The 15,644-nt window shown below is 39.7% G+C and overlaps 1 protein-coding gene across 1 annotated transcript in view; it reads right to left on the bottom strand.

Moving 5' to 3' along the window:
* Positions 1–315: 315 nt before the first annotated feature.
* Positions 316–15,644, bottom strand: part of HOXC10 (homeobox C10) — a 211,437-nt gene continuing 196,108 nt past the window's right edge. Inside the window, exon 3 of the transcript XR_009630663.2 lies at positions 316–458. The gene's annotated coding sequence lies outside the window, so the exon portion shown is untranslated. The remainder of the gene's footprint in view (positions 459–15,644) is intronic.

Here is a 15,644-nt window from a genome sequence, read left to right on the forward strand (position 1 = left end):
GGTCGGCTTGTTTTAAGTGAAACGTTTATATGGAAGTGGATGATTTAAACAACTTTGCCTCCATTAAACAAAAAGGAAAGCTAGATCTTAAAACTCTCATTTGTTTCAGAGAGTGTCTGGCCTGGGATAAACATGACATTAAGTAGCCATCTGAGCATTGCTAAAACATACATTTGCCTTCATAATAAAATGTTTTTAAGAGATAGTAATGGTTACCTTGAGAGTGGTTCATATTGGAAGCATTTAAATTTTTTAAAAAACCAACCCTGTTCCTGAGTTCCTTCAATAACTGTCCATCAACTAATGGCAGCGGCATACCACAAACCGGGAAGCCCCAGCAATCCGATTTATTTAGCAGGGATCTCTAAGCCTCATTTAAAAGGAATCATGGTGAATGTTTAACTGTGGAGACTTTAAATCTTCTTGCTTGCTTCCCTGTTGGCCCGAATCTGCTGTGTCTGCAAAAGAGCGTGGATACATAAAGGGAGACATATTAAAAGCAAGAAGGTATATCCCTAAGGGCTGGATTGGTCATTCAAATATGAAGCTCAGTTTATCCACAAGGTTCACAATTAGCATTTGCATTCCATATTTATGTGATTACAAGCTCTGGCACTGAAGTACTTCCACATCAGATGGGCAGTGAATCTGATCTGGGTTTTAGCCCAAACTTTAACCTATAGCAGATTCACTTCCCTCACTGGCATGGAAACTACCAGCCACCAATGCATTTGAAACCTCCTGAAATGTTGGGTCAGCATCTTTGACAGGTCATTTAAAGTTCAGTCCAAAATCTAAAGAAGGGACATCATCCTACTGAAGTGAGAGCCATAAGTCACCACCAATTTCAAAATATTTTGCAATTGATGGTGTGCATACACCATTCCTCCACCTCCTTACCCGATTTCCAGAGAAGACTGTGTAGAAGAAGTATCTAAAAGTATTCCTGGTTAAAACAAGAAGCTTTTATCTCTCTTTCATGTTATTAGAACCTAGGATCAAAGTAGGAATGGAACAGATCAACCTCCCAAGGAGGAGTGGTGGCTGCCAATTTGGATGGCTATAGAAGAGGATTGGACATTTTAAAAGGAGACAGGGCTATCATAGTCTACTTGTTTCAACACATTATCAGAAGTGGTGTATTTGTTAATGAGAGTACAAAGGAGGACACTATAGCACATGTGTCTTCCTTCTGTGGGCTTCCCATGGAGATGTCTATCTTGGTGGACTAGTGTGTGATCAGAATCCAGGACTAGGTAGGGCTATAGTTTGGTCTGGAGTGGTTCTTCATATCACCTTATGATTGCAAATCTCATTGTGCTTACTATTGATTGTAGGTAAATATATTTTATGGGCCTAGTCCAAAGTGCCCCTCAATTGCTGTTCATTGTGCAGGATCAAAACCACACACAATATCTGACCACTCATGCTAAAAGGTAAGTGAAGAGGGCAGGGTTTAATCTGAGCTCAAGAACTGGTTTGTTGAATTGGGTTAACTCCGCCTGCACGCATGTCATTACATCAATTCAAATTAGCAACCATCTCTGGAGGCCTCCTGAAGATCACAGAGGCCATTCCAAATGCAGATCACAACAGATTCAGAAACAAAGTTCACTGCATTTTCTTGAGCTTAGTAACAATCTGTCAACTTGACATACCTCTTAGTGTCATTCTGTGAATATAGAGTCATACCATATAATGCCCCCCTATCTTTGAGCATCTTAGATACACATCCAATCAAATAATAATTTCCCTGAGAATAGTGTCCAATAATTGAGTTGACTGCCCATCCCATTTTTTGCCATCCCTAATGCTTTTTTTTTCTTATAACAGGGCTGGCTCTGTCAAATCTAACGAGGGATGAGAGTATTTTGACTCTCCAGATTAATGGTTCCCAACCTTTGGTCATCCAAGCCTTTGAGACTTCAGCCCCCAAAAGCCTTATCCAGTTTGGCCAACTGTCATGAATTTTGTGAGCTGAAGTCCAAAATACCTAGAGGAGCAAATGTTAGGAACCACTCCTCTAAATGTTTCAGACAGGAAAACCCAAAGTCCCATAGAGTTAGCCAAGTAGTTGGGATAGATGAAATATTTCCTACTCCTTTGCTTATCAGATTCCTAGCCTTTCTTTCCTATGGTCAACAAAGCATCAAATATTTCTGAAGGAAAAGTTATCAAACATGTAGTGTTTTTGATGTGCTTCCAGCACTTGTGTTGGTTGTGTAATGTGTATGTGGGTTAACTGCCTTTCTTTAACCCTGTGCCTTCTATATGGATAGAGCCAAGGTTGCTAGATTAGGTGAGCTGTATTGAGAGATGGCTTCTATGAGGTTTTCACACCCATCTCTCCTCTCTCCTGAAAGAACTAACAAGAGGGAGAGAGAAAGCTGAGCAAGCCAAGGGCTGTACAGCAAGATGCTGTTAACAGAGCTAATGTCTCTCTGAGATTTATGGCAATGGAGAGGAACTGCCTTACCTCCTGTAATGAATTAAAGGGGGAAAGTAGGAAACTTCCACAATGAGCCTGTAGAAGGAATTTCCTTCTTGTCTGCCCAGAAGGGGGACTCAAGGGAAGAAGGAGAGTCATTTCGTAGTTGTAGCCAGATCCCTCCAGCTGCAAGCTATCACCACTACCGCCACCCACTCAGAAGGTTTTGCCTTGGGATCTTATGAGCAAAATATGTCTTGGTGAGAGGAAAGGGACAGGATACACTTTCTTCTGGCTCCAGTGGTGGGTGGGGTGAGTTAGTGGACACGTTTCTTAGGGGGGTAATGAATACACTCTAGATTTTTTTCAGACTTTAAAGGATCTGTCCAGGTACCAAACCAAAACCCAAAACAAAGTCAATAGCTTAAACTCATTTTGGGGATTAACTTTTGTCATCAATGATAAATATGCTGTAGTCTAGTGAGTCTAGCCTCATCTATAAAATAGGTCTTCAAGGTACTGAACCTATTTTTAGGATAGGGCTGAGCTTCCTTTAATATCTGGACTTAAATTATTTCTTCCAGGTATAAATGTCTTGAGTCCTGCATGTTTCCATGAAACCTGTTTCAGCCCTAGCCCAATTCACCTTATCTATGTGAACCATGGGCATCTATCTGTCCATCTCCAAGTCTCCTGGTTGCTTTTATATTGAAAGAATACCTTTTATTCCACATCAGCTTGTGGACAAGCTTCTAGATAAACATGCTTAGGAAAATCCTAAAGTGCTAGTGTGCAGTCATGGAAATTTGTTGGGTGACCTTAGGCATTTAACACACTCTTAGAAAAAGGCAAAGGCATACTTACATGGACAAATCTTGCTGAGATAACCCCATGATAGAATCACCTCAAAATTTCTAGAATTTGGAAACAGCTTGAAGGCACACAACATCAACAGCTTTAAAATTTAGTCTGTATTGGTTTGAGTGTGAGTATTGGGGACAGAAACAACAGCAATACTGACACTAATATCATAGCTATCAGGTCAACTTTGGGTGCTCTGAATGCAGCCTTTTTCCTAATCAGAGATAGCCTATTGTTATTGGCTGAGGGTGAAGAACAAGGTGGGTTTTTTTACCCTGGGATTTTAGTAGATATATTCCAAAAGAGGGACTTTTCCAATCATGCATTTCGCCCTTGTGTTCTAAAATTAAGAATGCAGTAAGATCATGTGATTACATGATTCCAAATACATGGATGAGCATTATTTATTATGTAATGATTATTTAATCACCATACCTGTTTAGTTTGCATGCTGAACATATTAGAATTGGACGAAGAAGCATGAGATCCGAGGGAAGCAGCACCCACAATTTAATATATGAAGATGACATCACATACTAGCAGAAAATGGAAAGACTTGGAACAATTCCAAGTCAAGGAAGAATGCTCAAAGGCAGGTTTCCAGTTGGATATTAAGGGGGGGGGATGACCACAGGTGATTTACATACATTTAAAGTAGATGAAAAAAGACATTGAAATAGTTCAAAATTCTCCAAACATGAATGAGAAATTAGTCGGAATTGAGAAGAAATCATACGGAGGCTGGGACCTAAGAAGGCAGCTATGATGGATATAAACAAAATCCTGGAGTATCAAGATATATCATTGAACACAAAAGTTAGGACAGTTCATGATATCATATTTCCCATTTCTATCTATGGTGTGAAAGCTAGGCAGTGAAGAAGCTCCAGTATTTCCTCCACAGATGACAGGTTATCAATCTTATTGTCCCTGGTAAGTTTTCCCAGTTTTATCAGGCAGTATCTTCTTGAACCCCCCACATATTCAATAAATTATGTCAGTGTTTCCCAAATTGTGGTCTGACAGATGTTTGGAACTTCAATTTCCAGAATTCCTGATCATTGGCCAATGTAGCCGAGGCTTCTGGGAGTTGAAGTTCAAAACACTTGTAGTGCTAATGTTCAGGAAACTCTGAGTTATGTGATCTATGGCTCTGTTTTTCATTCCATTATTTCCCCCATTCTTTGACTAGATATTTGCCAAGCACTCACTCCCAATAAGCACCATATCAATTCAATCACTAAATTATCTCAGCAAACACCATGCCAAACTTCTGCTTCAAAACAATGCCTCTTAATGTAGACCTGCACGGAGAGAGAGAATTCTATAGCTGACCAGTTACTAAAATCACTTGGTTTTGTGAACCAAGCTTATTTCTGAATGTGAATGGAAGACCAACTGATCTTTCTAGAGTGACAGTGTAGTATCCCCATTAAGCAGTACAACTTGGGACCCCAATGAGGAGTAAGTCAGGATAAAAACAATATAAACAAACAAAACAAACAAAAAGACTGACTGGTCAGGTTTCAAAGACTTTATTGTAAAAAGAGGAACCCCATTATTGATAGATCTGTCCAGCATATAAGAAATAATAGCGGCAGAAACGAGGCCGGAAAAAGACTGAAGAACAACAAAAGAAAAAATAAGGAAAAGACATAGATCCTCTTCTTTTCAGGATATTTTCGGAAGATATTAGGAGGTCCAATCACAGGCACGAAGGGACTTAGGGGTGGAGGGACTAGGATACCATTCACTTTTTTTTTTGTCTTTTGTGTCATTTACTTTCTTCTCTATTTTTTCATACTTTCCTATCTCTTTTCAATTATTCACCCTCTTTCGCTGTAACCATATCAAAACTTCAATAAAAATTATTTTTTTAAAAAAAGGATAAAAACAATATAATCATGACAACAGACCCTTCAAGGAAGTTATACCAAAGAGTCACTTTATGCTAAACTGTGCCATCTTCAAGAATGGATGTGAGTACATACAATAGGGAAGATTCCCCAGATTTGAGCAGTGGTGGTTGCATCCACTCCATATCTTAGTTCTGACTCTAGAGGAGCTCTCCAAAGTGCTGAGGCTTAAATAGGTTCTGAACTTTGGATAGCTCCTTTTGTATACAGGCCAAAACCTGGAGAAGAACCACTGCCCATTGTCATGGTATCTCTACCAGCTGCCAAAAGAATATAAATCCTTCAAAATTAAGAAGCATTCAGAAAACTCACTCCTTAATCAAAGAAGAATGAATGACGCTGACTCCCAGTTCTCTTGAGGGAGTATGTGCACCCTACTTCACTAAGGATGTTGCTTTGTTTGAAGGACTGCAAAAAGACAATCTTGCCTTTTGACAAACCTGAGTCATTTGACACTTTGTCAAGCTGCACAGAATATAAAGAATATTAAGAGAGGAAAAGAGCAGGCTTCAAGTTGCCCATCCATCAACAGTGGGAACTTGGGCTAGCATCCAACAGTCTACATCTGCTGGATTTTCCTGTATTCACCTGCAGAATTCAAAGAGGCAACTCCCACTCCTTTGTACAGTCCACTGCATGCCATGAAAACCTGCTCCAGATGTCTGGGACACCCCCTACCAATTTCAGAACTGATTTTCAGTACAATTGGGAGGCTACAGGTGGTGATGGGGGACACACACAGATGTTACAATTTTCCTTTAAACTTCCATTGTTATTTTATTTATTTATTTATTTATTTATTTATTTATTTATTTAACTTGTATACCGCTACTCCCAATTTGGCTCGGAGCGGTTTACAGAAGCAGATTAAAACAATACAATTAGCTTTAAAATAACAATAAGCAGCAAGGACGGTATACCAGTATACCTTAACAGAGGTATACTGGGCAGCAGGCACAGGTCTCCTACTGGACACATTCTGGCAGTTCCAATATAAGTAGTATAGCAAACCCACTCGAGTTATAAATCCAAATTTTGAATATTTCTATCCAATACTTTCAGCACATTGGATAGCTCTTTTAAAGTCTGCACTAAAACATGGACACAGAAAATGGTACCTGTGGCCTTCCTATCTACAACCATTGGATGGAATTACTAATTACAGGTACAAATGCATAACCCACAGGTTCACATTTGTCACTGTTTTGTATTCAAAATCCATGTAGGTATTGCATAGGAATTGTAAAAACTTCCCAGTCCAACTTATCAAGCATCAGCCACTATGATTGACTGAGATCAGTTCTCTTATCACTAAATGCACAGCATTTCTACCAACTTCCTCCAGCAATCGCCAGTGAGGAATAATTGCAACAGGAACCCAGCTGCACCAAAACTCATTTGCAAGAGGATGCTAGAAACATCAGTCAGCTGAACCCCAATTGCCATAAAAACATATTCTTATTGCTCATAGTACCAACTACCTGATAAGTTAGGAGGTGGTGGGGTGGCCCAAGAGACACTTCTTAGCCAAGTAGATGATTTAGAATCTCAGTCATTAGTTCAAAATATTGTTTGCATATATATTTTCACATGCCAAGTTTGTAGAATTCCATGACCTCTTTTATGTTTCTGTTTGGGACACTGCCTAAATGCCCACCTTTCTTCCTATCTATCAAAGGAAATTCATATAGAGCTGGTCTATAGGCAAAGGACAAACATCACTTGCTCCTGCTAGTGTTGCAGTTTCAGAGCAATTGGTCTTGTTAGGACCTGGAAAAGCAAGACTTTCTCTCTTCTCAAACGTCCTTGAGAGGAGGAGCTAGGCATTTGCCTGTAGCCATTGCTTCTGCCTTAGCTTTCCCAGCTTGCTGTCGGCAGTGTCATTGAAGGCACCTTCATGGAAGAGGCCCTCCCTCAGGAATGCTGCCTGGCTCTTTCTCTCCTCGCCCTACACGCCTGTGGTGCAAAGAAAGGACGGAAGAATGACAGCCCGATGAGTGACTCATTTGCAAGAGATGAACTGATAGCAACCCCTGCCTCTCTGATGCACATTTCCTATCACTGCCGGATTCTAAGGCATAAGGCGGGGAAAACAAACACAGGAGGATGTTCAGGGGAAACTTCTGTTTCTGGAGGCTGTAGTAACTCACCTACCAGACATAATGCATGTGCAAACATAGCTTAGCAGTCACCCGTTTTGTGCATATGTGTGTGTATATATATATAATTACTATGCTAATATTTGATTCTTTTCATTTAGCCATCAGTTTTTAATCCGGCAGAAACTTCATCCAGCCACCTGTATAACTCAAGAGCCTAGTCTTGTCACAAATTGGCACATCATTTCCATAAGAGCCTGAGGATTTAGTCAGAGGTTGCAGGTAACTAGTTTAAAATAACTAGGTGTTTTTTAATGCTTGTTTCTAGTAAGAGATAATTAACTACATTAGATTGTCACTTAATGTGGAAAAACACTGTACCTTTCATGGTGGTACTGCAACTGTTTAGTCATTTGTATAGTTTATATGCAGTAGTTTCCAAGAGGTCGCAGTGGTGTCGCAGTGGCACAGTGGGTTAAACCACCAATCTGCAGAACTTGCTGCAGATTGGTGATTGGCAGTTTGAATCCATGGGGCGGGGTGAGCTCCCATTATTAGCCCCATATTCTGACAATCTAGCAGTTCAAAAACATGCAAATGTGAGTAGATTAATAGGAACCACTTCAGCAGGAAGGTAACAGTGCTTCATGCAGTCATGCTGGCCACATGACCTTGGAGGCATCTACGAACAATGCCAATTCTTCGGCTTCGAAACGGAGATGAGCACCACCCCAAAGAGTTGGACTCAACTAGACTTAATGTCAAGGGGAAATCTTTACCTTTACTAGTTTCCAAACGTTGATCCTCAAGGTGTTTTGGACTTCAACTCCCAGAAACTCCAGCCAGCCTGTCCAATGCTTGGGAATTCTGACCATTGGTCAGATTTGAAGTTTAAAACATCTGAAGGATGAGCTAAAGGGAATCACTGATTTATAGGGATGTGGATTCACTAAACAAAGGAGAAATACTACATAGTTCAAGCATTGACTTATTCTGTCCTCATCATCTTTTATGGATATTGAAGTGACCACAAGGGAGACAGGAAGGGACTATATTTCATTTCAACAGCCAATAGCTTATAGCATTCGGATTTTTTTAAAAAAAGAACAGTATTCTAGTTACTTTTAAGAAAAAAGAAAAGAGAAGCTTATAAACCTAGCTCATATCTTAACACTACAACAGTATCTAATTATTTTTAAAATGAGTATTTCAAGTACTAGAATTCATATTAGTCCCAAAACCTACCTTAGCATTTTCAGCAATGCTGAACCAAAAAAGGACCTTGGCTGAATGAAATTTGACAGGTAAGACCTGTTTAATGGTCACTTTTTGAAAATATCATTTCCAATATGTTTCAGGTGAATAAACAAGGAAACTTTTCACAGCACTTGGGCAAACAGAGAGAAGGGCTTTTGTGCTCAAGACAAACAAGTGACAGTCACAATTATTCTGAATTGAAATTGGGCAGTTTCTAAAAAGAGGGATATTCACTCAATTCCACCATCTGTGAGACATTTCATTTCAGAATTCAGCAACAGTCACATTTGCAAACCCTTTCATAAATCACAGTACAGGTTTTATTCATTCCCATTTCAGTCAAAACTATTTTCTGAATTCTATTCCCAGTACAGAAATAGTTATGTGTGGGAAAGAGTAGTGTGACTCCTGAGTAGGTACATAATTTTTTTTCCAAAAAAGAGAAATGTGAAACATCAACAAAAATGAGCAAAACCTGTTATAATCTCACCCAGAAGGAAAGAAATGATTGAAATTATTCATTCTTCAGTATGAGAACTAAATTACTGCTTGCAAACACTCCGGAGATCTGCTTTAGGATAAGAACTGTGGTGTTTCCACACTGCATAATTATAGCAGTTTGATACCACTTTAATAGCCACATTTTCATCTTGCAGAATACTGGGATATGAAGTTGGGTGAAGTACCCAATATTCTCTGCTAGAATATTTCCTGTTCATTCAGAGACTTCTAAGACCTAGGAATCCATATGATGGAGCCATGGCACCAAAATGGATTAAAACTATTGCAACCCTATATTGAGGATCATGTATTTGTCTCTAAAATGGAGAAGAGGGGCAATGGTTTTCCAGCACCCTTGTCTTAATTAGGTGGAGCAGCAGTTATAGGAGACGATAGTAGAAGGAGCTGCCATAGTAACTGCTGTGCTGGAATGTTTCTTAGCTGTTTTGCCAAATCTACGTATTTTGCAAACGTCTCCAAAAACATAGTCTGGAAAATTTGCAGAATTGCTGAGTGCTTCATCTCCGCTTGCAGTCCATGTGAATCAGCAGGAGTCAGGAAAATGGGAAATGGAAATCCCAAATCAGTGAGAAGCTCAGGCACTCTAAATGGAGTATTCCAGGGTACAACCTCATTATTTTCAGGTCAGTCAGCACATCACATTATATGCAAGAAAGAAATAATTAAATTGTCATTTATGGGACATAATTAAAGGAAAAAGGCAAATTGCATACTTAAGGTTGTTTAGAATTTAATCATTTGTTCCATCTTAGTCCTGCTGAAATGAATGCTACCTTATGGAAGGATGGGGAAATGGTCTGGTATTAGCATCTTGGGTTTATTCCCATATTTCCTAACATTGTCCCCTTGGGATACATTAGAAAGAAGCTGGAGTTAAATATATTACTGTGAAAATCCAAACAGAGATGACTGTCAACATTATCTGTCCGTTTTGTTAGAGATACACAAGTAGATGTTGAATATAGCTGAATGGACTGTTATAAGGAAGCAGGTGGCCTTTCTGATGTTGTTGGACTACATCTCCCATCAACCACTGACTATTCATTTGGGCTGATGGGAGCTGCAGTCCAATTGCACCTGGATGATTAGCTCTTTCTCACTCCAGGGCTGGTAGGTATGGCCAATCTCAACCTTCTCTGGGGAGTGTCAACAAGATGAATCTGAGATACTCAACAGTCATTCTGAGAAAATATGACACAGATGTATACATAAGCCCAAACAAGTCCATTTTGGTGACTCTTAGGAGTCCAAAAAAGACACCCCAAAGGAAGACGTGGAACAAATGCTTAGATTTTGTTTGTAATTTTCATCATTATCACCACCGTGACACACTTGTTGAAAGAGCTTACATCATACCAGGTGGGCCAATTGACAGGTTTCAGGACCTTACCTAGGAGGAACACTTCAACCGGTATCTCCAGTTTCTTTGAAAACCTTTCTGCAAAAATGGATTTCTACTGCAATTGTCTTATGCTTAATGCTGATGTGTTCTGTATTTATTTATTTTATTTGTAATCTGTCTCTCATTGCTAACATATTCCCTAAATCCATCCCAACTAGAATAAACTTAATAAATTCAATAAAATGGCTTGTATCTGTGCTTTCAAATCCATGCGTTTCTAAGGTTTTCCTTAGGCAAAGAATACTCAGAGGTGGTTTTGCCACTTACTTCCTCTGAAATATAAACTATACACTTGACATTTTTGGCAGCCTCTTATACTAACCAGGGTTGTCCTGTCTTAGCTTGCAAGATCAGCCATGACCTGGTGCCTTTAGGCTATTGAGGCAACTTAAATGTAGAACTGCTTTCCATAAATTGATTCAATTGATTCATTTCTTTCAAGGAATACCCATGAGCATAGATAATTAAATTTTAAAATGAAATATGAAATGTTTTATTTATCAAAATAAATAAAATCAATTAAACTAATTGAGACTGGCAATAACTATCTGTCTGAAATATCACTGCATATGTAAGTTTTGCTAAAATCTGAATTCATTGTAGCTGGAGGACTACTAACCTAAATCAAATTGCTAGCCCTAGATAATGTAGAGCCATGAAATAATTGAGAAAAGCACACAACAGCATTTATGTAAGTTCCATTGATTTAATAGGTCAACTCTAGGTGAGACTAGCAACTGGATTTTGACCAGGGATGGAAAATGTGCTCTCCAGAGGTTGTTGGAATACAGCTCCCAGGAGCCAGCATAGACAGTTGTGAGGAATGTTGGAATATCAGTATCATTGGTATCAGTAGGTCTTCATAATGCCTCCTACTAATTTAAGCCATAACTTCCCATTGGTTGGGAAATGGTTAGGAAATGTGAGGTATAGGCAAGTTGACAAATGTTCTTAAAACTTAGATAAAACAGTCAGTTGGCAAATGTTTGGGGGGGGGGGGAATGGAAACAGTAATTGCAAGAAAAAGAATATAGAGTTTACCCTCATATTGATAATGCCTTCCCTGTACTAATAGGGTGGAGCAGTTTGGAAATATTTACAATGTCTCATATAAGAGTTCTATGGAATTCTATTATGCTGACCCCATTCCCTTTTTCTGAGCTGCATTTTCCATAAGAACTTGAGAAGAATGGGATGGAGAAACTGATTTCCTCAGCAACCGAATATGCTAAGATAGTTTGGTTCTAAATGTGCAAAAAAGTCCATTGCCATTAAAGAAGGTGTGAAGGAAAGGAAAACTACTGAACTGTTTTCAAAATAATCATAACACTTGTAACACGCTTTTTGGTGACTCAAATGTTAGACTTGTTTCTGGGTATATTTGAACTGCTGATTCCAAAATTGGTACAATTTTTTCCCCTATCAGCTCTAGTATTTGAGATCATCATCATCATCATCTTTATTTCTAGACCTCCCTCTCTCCCCGGAGGGACTCAAAGCAGTTTACATATAAACAGTCAAACATGCAGTGCCTCAAAATGGAAACAAACACATGAAAACAATACAAGATAATGGATAGTAAACTTACAATGAATTAGGCATGAAAACAAAATGAAAAACAAAAGTATCAAAATAAAACAAAACAGGATAATGGATAGTAAACTTACAATGAAGGAATTAAGCATGAAAAGAAAATAGCATCAAAACAAAACAAAACAGAGACAATCCACTAAGACATAAAAACAGAAACATAGGTAAAATTCAATGTACACGCTAAAAGCAAGTTAAGCAACATTACTTTTTTGTTGTTGTTGTTGTGTCAGGAGCGACTTAAGAAACTGAAAGTCGCTTCTGATGTGAGAGAATTGGCCATCTGCAAGGATGTTGCCCAGGGGACGCCCGGATGTTTTAACATCCTGGTGGGAGGCTTCTCTCATGTCCCCCCATGGGGAGCTGGAGCTGATAGAGGGAGCTCTCCCCGGATTCAAACATTAAAAATGGCTCAATGGAGCCATGAGTTTAAATGACAGGAAAGGAGATTCCACCTGAAGCTTTCAAAGAACTTCCTGACTGTAAGGAGAGCTCTTCAAGAATGGAATTCTCTGCCTCAGACATAGGCCATCTGCCAGTCATCATCTGCTCGCTTATAGAAAACCACAATAACCATATTTAAGAAACTAGAGCTAATGCCTTTTATCCTAAACAATTTTCTGAATCAGCTCTGCAAATAACCTCAGGCCTAAAACTCAACACACCCCCAAAAAAACTTGTTGGAAATTAATACAGGCTCCCGTGAGTTCTGGATCTCTTTGGAGATGGTTATGAAGTCAATCATGATGTATGCCTGAACTTCAGAACTTTCCACCATGTCATTTCTTGAGATGCAAAACTCCACTTGCTTCTGCTGGTAATAGAAAAAGAGAGTAGTGCCAAACGCCAGGCAGGATTGCTGCCTATAGAACCGCTTTTGACCTTCTAGGTCGCCATTTGTGTAGGTTTGACCTGCTGAAGTAGCACCAGGGAATGGAACAAAAACCATGCTTTCCACACATCAGCTACCACCTTCTGAGGCCAACAGGTTATCTGATGCTGACTGAGCTTTCTTGTCTCTCTTTTATTGAGAAAACCTGGATCATAATATTAAATAAAGTCTGTTTATTTCACCTAGTAATTAATAAGAGAATGAGAAGACAAACAACTCACCCGCCTGTTGCTAATTAACGTGGCGTTATAAGGACGGCATTGACACTGCAGGGAGCCCAGGCGCCTGTGATGCTTAATGAATGCTATACAACCCTTAGTGTTATTTAATTTAATAGGAGAATTAATATCAGGATGGAAAGAAATTGCCTCTGCTCTGCAGATTGGGGAGGGGGGAAGAGTGGGATGCCACATTCATCTTGCTTTTTATGCCGAGCATCAACCCACCGAGTGAGCCTCTTAAAGGCTATTTGATTACACAGTAATGGGCATATTTGGCCTTGGTGGCAGTCGGCTGGAGCAAAGGCCCGTGCACCTTTGATAGCAGAACAAATGAAATACACACGTAACCCTTCACCCACCGCAATCCACTGATAAAGTTCCCCAGTCTTAATTCGATCTGTAAAGATTAGCCCAGCAATAAAAAGTATTACAAGGCTGACGTCCATAGAGTCTCCCAGGGCATTTGATAAATGGCTTTATGACAGTAATAGGAGAATTAGAATGCGACATTAAAATCCACCCCCTGTTTAGTCAGGGCTAAACTTTGCAAAAGCAAGGCAGAGGCGCCGCATGGGCTCCTGGTGCATTCGCAGGGTAGCTGCACAGTCGCCTTGCCATCCTTGCTGTGGTAAGCGAGGCCAGTGTGCCAATAAATAATGTGGATTTATCAAACCAGCTGTCCTATTTATTTATTTAGTAGAGCTGTTATCATTGTTTGCTCAGCTCTTGTGGCCTGGCATTGAGACACATCATCTGCACACAAGAGGTTCTCTTATTCTATTTTTACAGCATGCTAAATAGGTCTTTGTATTGTGCCGCATATTATCCTAAGTGATGCTCATTCTTGGATGACTGTATCATTTTCACGAGCCTCAGTGTAGCTCCAGAGCATTTACAATGTAATGATTTGACTACTATCAGATTATATTATCCACCAAATGACTCTGTTTACACTCTTGGCATTCTGTTGCTAAATTAACGTCCCTGGGATGCAAGCATGCTGCTAGTCACAATGCAGGAACTAGGATTATTTTTTTCTGGAGAAGTGGGAAATCCTTTTTGATACTTTATACCAGTGTGATTCAGATCAAATTTTTTGAAAGGAGATAATTCTCTACCCCCTAGATTATGTTTTGACATGTTGGCAAGCAGAGGGGCTTCCAATCTTCATCCCATCTCTGCAGCATCACGTGGTTAGTTCATATGTGCATACCACTAGATTCCTCTTACCACTGAATAGTTCTTGGCTGTATGTGTGATCTGAAACCATTGAAAAGCATTGAGCTGATGAGTATCAATGTGATGCCTCTTCTGGAGATATTTGACTTTCAGTGGTCAAGCACTGAACGTGCACGTAGTAAAGGTGTCCCTTGCTGGAGATGAAGGTTCAGTGCTCAGGGCACATTGTTGACAATGGGATCCTAAAGAGTGGGCTTCCCTAAGCCATTTTAGAATAGTTCCCCATATTAAGGGGGGGAAACTATACATGTTGACATCTAGGACTACAAGGAGAAAGGCACTGATCTAGCATTTCCTTGTAGTGCTGGGCTTCCAGTGATGGGGAGGTATTGTCATTTTAACATAGGGAAGGGAAACTTTTAAAAATGTATTTCACATCTCAGGTTTGAAATGGTCCACTCCAAAATTTGGGTGAAATGTTGGATTCTACCACCATATTTACCCCATGTTCTGTTGCATTATATGCAGTATACCTAATATTGGAAGAAAAGGAAACAATAACTAGAGGGAGCAAAAAATCAAATAAATGGTTTCCAGGGATGGAGAGCAAAGGACAAACAGATTTTTTTTTAAATTAGCAGTTTGCATTTTTTCCAATGACAATTTTAAACACAATAGAGATGTCTACAGGGGCGGGGGTGTGTGATGGTGGAAATTCAGCATGACACGATTTGCATGTTCCTGAAAACAAATATGATCCGGTTATGTGCTCTAATTTACCAAAGATAGCCCATTGCATGGATTTAAAAAAAAGCCTGCTTTAAAAAAAACAAAGAGCAGGGAGCAGGCCCGTAGCCAGGATTTCGATTGGGGGGGGGGGTGAGTTTTTTTCAGGGGGAGGTTTCAGGGGGGCTGAGTTTCGGGGGGGCTGAGTCTGAGTAAAAGAGGGTCTACCCTAGCAAACCTTTTGTATCATTACCCCAATACTCCCATGCATATGGGATATATTGAGTATGGTGATCAGATCGTGATATGAATAAACATAACAGTTTAAATAATGCATCAATAAGGCCTTTTTGCAAACCACCATGAGAATTTCGGGGGGGGGGGCTGAAGCCCCTCAAGCCCCCCCTCCCCCCGCCCCTGGCTACATGCCTGGCAGGGAGAATTCTTGACATTGACAACCCTTCAACATCAGGCACCTAGACAGGATTGAGTAAGTGAGCATGTAAGTTACTCATTTGTACTTTTCTCCACCATTATGAGATATTGTTTAA

Source organism: Anolis sagrei, chromosome 2 (assembly GCF_037176765.1).
Source record: "Anolis sagrei isolate rAnoSag1 chromosome 2, rAnoSag1.mat, whole genome shotgun sequence".
Classification (NCBI taxonomy): Eukaryota; Metazoa; Chordata; class Lepidosauria; order Squamata; family Dactyloidae; genus Anolis; species Anolis sagrei.